Source organism: Etheostoma cragini, chromosome 11 (genome assembly GCF_013103735.1).
Source record: "Etheostoma cragini isolate CJK2018 chromosome 11, CSU_Ecrag_1.0, whole genome shotgun sequence".
Taxonomy (NCBI): domain Eukaryota; kingdom Metazoa; phylum Chordata; class Actinopteri; order Perciformes; family Percidae; genus Etheostoma; species Etheostoma cragini.
The window spans coordinates 1,844,095-1,851,639 of NC_048417.1; the positions used below are offsets into that span (position 1 = coordinate 1,844,095).

General features: G+C 37.8%; 1 protein-coding gene across 1 annotated transcript in view; it reads left to right on the top strand.

Moving 5' to 3' along the window:
- LOC117953175 (ly6/PLAUR domain-containing protein 1-like) overlaps window positions 1-7,545 on the top strand; it is a 21,509-nt gene that overhangs the window by 8,725 nt on the left and 5,239 nt on the right. The gene's annotated exons all lie outside the window — the stretch shown is intronic.

Consider the following 7,545-nt stretch of genomic DNA (forward strand, 5'->3'; position numbering starts at 1 on the left):
GTGAGTGTATCTGATTAGCAGGTGTGTAGATGTGTGTGATTGTTTATCTGATGAGCAGGTGTGTAGATGTGTGTGAGTGTGGATCTGATGAGTAGGTGTGTAGATGTGTGTGAGTGTATCTGATGAGCAGGTGTGTAGATGTGTGTGAGTGTGTGTGAGCAGGTGGCACCTTGTACAGTGTATGAATGTGTGTGAATGGTGAATTTACTATGTACATAGTACATAGCACTATGTCCTGTACCAAGTAAAAGCGCTTTGAGTAGTTGTTAAGACTAGAAAAGGTCTCTATATACAGCCCATATACATAGTCTCAGGCAGCATGAGACAATATCACTCCTCAGAGTGTCCCAGAATCCATCTTTCAGACCTTTAAAGATGGTAACAGCAGTCACACGACCCGTTTCTGATGATCAAATAGCAACCGGTGACGTTGTCCCAGCTAGTGTGACGCCGGCTGAGTGGATCCCACCGCTCTCCGTGTCAAACAGCCGAAGAAGGCAGGAAGGAGACAAGCGGCGACTGCACTTGTCTCCTCCTGATTTCACGCCTTATCTAAATTAGCTTTTGCAATTCGCAAAACTTAATTTACTGTATCAGGAAAAAGGAAATGAAAATGTAGTTAGTCACAGTAGTTTACATTCATGTGGTTAAATAGAGGGAGCGGGCATGGCTGTTGGAGTTTGTCAGATTATTGTGTGATTTGGAGGGCTGTGAAAAATGTAGATGAGCGTTTCAGCAGTGTTTGCTATGAATGGTTTTGTCAAACATCATAGGTTTATTTACTAAAGTGTGCAGCTAATTCAAAGCTGAGAAGCTTCATGAATGTCTTGTGAAAGTGGTTTTTAGTCTGTTGCACCCACACTCAGCAGGGATGTGAGTCTGTCCCGGGTAAGATGACCAGACAAGGTTTGGAACAGAGAGATATTTCCTTCTTGATAGAGCTGTGTAGCTTGAATTATTACTCTATGCTATCACTGTTGTTATTATCACTTCAGCTTCTGCAGTGAAGGGAGGACTTTGACTCGAAACTCAATTTCTGAAAATGACAGCATCTTTAGCCGGATATGACCCAAACCTGACCCATGTCCAGGATGTGAAAGCCCCCTTACTGAACTACTGAATATCATAATATTCCTTTATATTTGGTATTTTGAATTGTAAACCTGCTTCTAGAATTGGGATTTCCTTGCCATAAATATAGACTTTTACCATTGGTGCCTACAAATGTATCAAAATGAAGGAAATTAAGTCTTTTACCATCAAAATTTCATGGGGGAGGACCCTCAGACCCTGTGACTTTTCATGATTTTTTTACATACAATACTATGACTTTTCATGATATTTTTACATACAATACTATGACTTTTCATGATTTTTTTACATGCAATAAATGTAAATGTAAATGTGCTGTTTTTATATAGCGCTTTTCCAGCCTTAACGACTGCTCAAAGCGCTTTTACATCTACAGGAAACATTCACCATTCACACACATTCATTCACTGTGGCCGGGGCCGCCGTACAAGATACCACCTGCTCATCAGATACACACTCACATCTACACACCTGCTCATCAGATACACAATCACACATCTACACTCCGATGCGCAGCACCGGGGGCAACTCGGGGTTCAGTGTCTTGCCAAAGGACACATAGACATGGTATGCATCCTTGAGCCAAAAAACAGAGGAAAGATGGGAGGAAGGGGAACAAAACAACACATGCAGAAACAGACACACACACACACACACACACACACACACACACACACACACACACACACACACACAGAGGCGACTGTGAAACTTGGGTTAACTTTACAGTCTTGACAGGTCTGACCTTTGAGAGAACAAAGAGCCAGATGTATTTTAACGCTGTACATAATTGACTTTTAGGTTTTCCTCTGTTTCCCCTCATTGGGTTGGTGTAACATAATTGAGCTGCAGTTTTGGCTAGAAGTGTGTTGAACAAAACATTAGATCTTTTTAGAAGAGAACATCCTGGTTACATTAAGGTAATGCAAGAAATTACAAGTTAAGACATTGGCAAGTGCTCAAGACTTTTATTTATTTCCATATGTGCCGTAATTCAGGCTTTTTATCACCAAAAATACCTGCTATCAATTTTATTCTCCCAACTGATCATTCATCTGGATGACATCTTTATGTTGGCTCATATAACTGCCATCTGATTTCCCTGCTTAGTCAGGTTTGATTTAGATGGATAATAAAGCCCACAGAGCGTACTGATAGACAGTCTAACGTACTTTAGCTGATGCACCACTGCATTCAAGAAACAGATTCCTTCTTTTTTAGTCCCAGTCACTTTTATTCAACAGCAACATACAAAAAAAACTATGTTGAAAATTGAAGTTTTCTACTGCCATTTCTGGTATTAACCTATATGACTATTAGGAACTAAACGCCTGTATTGACACTATTCTCTCAAAACCACATACATACGACCCGTGTCAGAGCGTGTTTGGTTTATTTGGTAAAAATCTCATTTAGAAGAGCAACCAATGGTTCTCCAGACTCATATTTGACCGCTTCTGAATATCATAATATTCCATAATATTTTGTATTTTGAGTTGTTACCTGCTACCAGAATTGTGATTTCCTTGCCATAAATTATAGACGTTTTACCATAAATTGGTGCCTAAAAATGTATCAGAATACAGGAAATTAATGTCTTTTACCCTCAAAATTTCATGGGGGAGGACCCTCAGACATGACGCTACCAATTCTGACCAAGGAAAAACTATGACTTGTACTCACATGCCATAAAAACATATTTTAAGAGAGCGAATGACAGTAACAGCGTGCTAATAATAAGGGCGGGGCAGTGCCGGGGCTGAAGTTTTGTCCCAGTCCGGCCCTGGCTAATTAGTTTTAAGTTAGCATGCTAACACGCTACACTCCTCCATGCTGATTCTCATTAGACTAAAGTTCTCTCAGCGCTCCGAAGTTGGTAAGAAATCTCACCCTTCCCCCCCATAAGTGAACTTACCAGCTTAATTCCAAATGAAGTGCTGAATCTCCAAATGCCCATGCACACGTTAAATGAAATCCCTCCCAAGCGCTTCAAATGTTATAAAGTGAGTGTTTTCCTGTTGGGCTGACTGAGATTCATTTTTCTGATATTATCTCAATATATGCAGCAAGTCACTGCATCTGTTGTCCATGCTCATAGTTAATACATGTGGAATATAATCACCATATACCAGAGTGACGTCTGTGTGTATTTGTCCTGTATCTCAGTTAGAACACATCTCCTGGCAATGCACAATGTCAGGGTCATAAAAAATCTAATATAAGACATGAATAATTAACATGTTTTACAGTTGAGACTAACAGATAATAGATTCTTTGTCTCTTTAACTTTTCCATTAATAAGGATGTCAGAAAAACCTGCAGCCACCAAAGTAAACATGAAGCACAGAAAGCGCTCTGCTGGAGTTTTGCCATCGAGCGGTTCAATAACAGCAGCTCCTCCTCACGGGTTTAGCATTGTGTTCAATGTGCTGCACTGCCTGACACATTTATCGGTCTGGGCAGCTGCACTATATTTGTGGATGTGCTGTAAAAATGAATATTTCCCTCTGGGGGTGCATTGTTGTCTGTAGTGGACCCTGTTTGGAGGAGTTCTTGAGTTGAAAGGACTGAAAATGATGTTGTTACACACACCTAAGGAAGCAGCCAATGATAATATTCAACATTTCCTCATGTACCGGTTAATAAGATTTTCCTTATTCTGAGAAAAAAATGATATATTTCTTAATGTATTTATCAGTATTTGGAAGCTGTTAAGAGCACTTGCACAGCCATGGACCTCAAACACAGGCGAGTCACTTGTTTCTGTGGAACGCAGGACACAGAATGGGACTATTAATGTACTTTTAATCTTTTCTTACTTTGGGATTATTTTTATTTTTATTAATCTTTTTATTTAATTTTTAATTTCAATTTTATTTAATTTTATTTAATTTAATTTTATTTTATTTTATTTTATTTTATTTTATTTTATTTTATTTTATTTTATTTTATTTTATTTTATTTTATTTATTTATTTATTTCATTTTTATTTTTTTATAGCCAAAAAACATGGAGGAAAGATGGGAGGAAGGGAGACAAATCAACACATGCAGAAACAGACACACAGAAACACACACATAAACACACACACACATGCTTCAATCTGGTTGCACAGGTATTGCACATGTGTATAATGACAATTGATATCTGGGAATCATGACTGGAAATGATGGAGTCCAATAAATTTAGATTAAATGCAGCTTTATTCAATTATTAAACAAGAAAGATAACCGTGGGTACACACACACACACACACACACACACATGCAGAAACAGGACAAGGGACCAATCACATGCGTAAACCACAAACATCAACATCAAATATTTTTAATCTTGAACAAAGTATGTTTCGTTATTTAATAATTATTTCAAACTCACACACTAGATAACAACACGCAGTGTTTTAATATCAAAGTCCGGAGTCAGGTGTTATTCTCCAGGTGTTGTGAGAAGAAGCAACACTTCCAGCACCATTTCACATTGTTTCCATTGGATCACTCAACACCTTCTGGGACCTCCACTGAGATTTTCATGGGAAGATACACAATTTAAATGAGCATGCGGTACTTCTGGTGCTACCATGCCTGTTATCTGTTGCACTCGTGTGGAAAAAGATTACAATAACCTTTGCATTACAAGGGTTAGTGGAAGTCAATGTGCTAGCACATGGATTTTTGTTGATATAAAATGTCAGCCAAATGTTCTTGTCTCCCTTCACTGATCAACATCTTGTTCCAACAAGCTGTTGAAGTAAATCAATGTTTTCTAGTGCAGTGTGAATGAATGAATAGATAATATACGGTATATTTATTACATTTTGCCAACTGGAATGGTCACAGCGGAGGGTCTCTTTAGTTCATTTAAAGCTCATTGTGATGGAGATTATTGCCGGTGGAGACAAGTCAACTTCCCTGTGAGCGGTGCTTTTCAGAGGAGCTTTAAAAATGCATTCCAGTCACCAGAAATGACTCTAAATAGACTTTTATTTGGGCACAGATTTACTGTAAATAGGATAGAGCTCAGTGGGTGTCAAGAGGGAAAACTTCTCAAATTAAAATAGTTCAGAAAGACACAGCCTCGAGGTTTTGGATGTCTTCGTGGGCACAGATGGTTGCACAGTAGAAGATTAAAGTTAAGATTCTCAAACGAACGTGTTGGGATCAAATGAGAAACTAGCTGATCAGTAATGAATAGCTAGGGAGTTGCTGAATAACTCTAAAGGAAGGAGAATATAAAAGATAACATCTAGCCAGAAGTAACCACGGGGAGCCATTCTCAGTCCAGATAATAAACACCTGAGGGCAAAGTTTTGTATTTTCAGACATAAAAGCTAATTACTAAAAACTGCACAATGTAAGGAAGAAGCATCGCTGTGGGATAAACTGGATGTTGTGGTCTAGCTTTCACTGTTCAGGCCAAGACGTGTGCGGAACAGACTTTTGGATTAGTATCATCCATCCATCCATCTACATCCGCTTATCCGGTATCGGGTCTCAGGGGCAGCAGCTCCAGTAGGGGACCCCAAACTTCCCTTTCCCGAGCCACATCAACCAGCTCCGACTGGGGGCTCCCGAGGTGTTCCCAGGCCAGGTTGGAGATATAATCTTGCCGCCTAGTCCTGGGTCTTCCCCGAGGCCTCCTCCCAGCTGGAGGTGCCTCCACCTAGTCCTAGGTCTTCCCCAAGGCCTCCTCCCAGCTGGACGTCCCTCCACCTAGTCCTGGGTCTTCACCAAGGCCTCCTCTCAGCTGGACGTCCCTCCACCTAGTCCTGGGTCTTCACCAAGGCCTCCTCCCAGCTGGATGTCGCTCCACCTAGTCCTGGGTTTTCCCAGGTGTAAATGTGTGTAGCTGGCTCAATGGGTCAGGGTGCTGCAACCAGGTCGTAGTCACTGCAGACATGGACCCAGGTAGAGAACCAGTTCAAGAAGGATCTTATCATGAATACAATATTATGGCTATTTATGACTTTTTTTCAACACAAATTCTTTGGAGGCACAGTGGCTCAGTGGTTAGCAATCTTCAAACGGGCAACGAGCAGGTAGCCACTGCACACTCTGACCCAACACGCTATACTATGACTTTTACACACAATACTATGACTTTTACACACAATACTATGATTTTTCATGATTTTTTTTTTTTACATACAATACTATAACTTTTACATACAATACTATGACTTTTCATGTTTCTTTACATACAATACTATGACTTTTCGTGTTTTTTTTACATAGAATACTATGACTTTTCATGATTTTTTTACACACAATACTATGACTTTTTTCAACATACAATACCATGAATTTTAATGATATAATTTTTTACATGCAATACTATGACGATTTATTTTTACATTCACTACTATGACTTTTCATGATTTTTTTTTAAACACAATACTATGACAATTTTTTTTTTACATACAATACTATTACGATTTCTTTTTATATACAATATCATGTCTTTGCACATTTATTTTGCATACAATACTATGACTTTTCACAATATGTTTTCACATATAATACTACGACTTTTAATGATTTCTTTCACTAACAATACTATGACTTTTTATGACTTTTTTTACACACAATAATATGACTTTTCATGATTTTTTTACATACAATACTATGACTTTTCGTGATTTATTTTACATACAATACTATGACTTTTCATGATTTATTTCACATACAATAATATGTATATTCATGATTCTTATTTACATGCTGACTTTTCATGATATGTTTTACATAGAATACTATGACTTTTCAACATACAATACTGTGACAATTTTTTTTTTGTATACAATACTATGACTTTTCATGATTTTTTTACATACAATAATATGACTTTTCATGATTTTTTAACATACAATACTATGACTTTTCATGATTATTTTTACATACAATACTATGACTTTTCATGATTTTTTTACATACAATACTATGACTTTTCATGATTCTTTTTACATACAATAATATGACTTTTTATGATTTCTTTTACATACAATAATATGACTTTTCTACATACAATACTATGACTTTTCATGATTATTTTTACATACAATACTATGACTTTTCATGATTTTTTAACATACAATACTATGACTTTTCATGATTTTTTTACATACAATACTATGACTTTTCATGATTTTTTTACATACAATACTATGACTTTTCATGATTCTTTTTACATACAATACTATGACTTTTTATGATTTCTTTTACATACAATACTTTGACTTTGTAATGTTTTTTTATAGAAATTTATTGGGCGTCTGTGGCTTAGTGGTAGAGCGGTTGCCTGCCAATTGGAAGGTTGGTGGTTCAATCCCTGGCTCTGCAGTCCATTGTCAAAGTGTCAAACCCAAGTGGTCCCCAATGCTGTGCCGTCGGAGTGTAAATGTGTGTGGCTGGCTCAATGGGTCACGCTGCTGCAACCAGGTCGTAGTCACTGCAG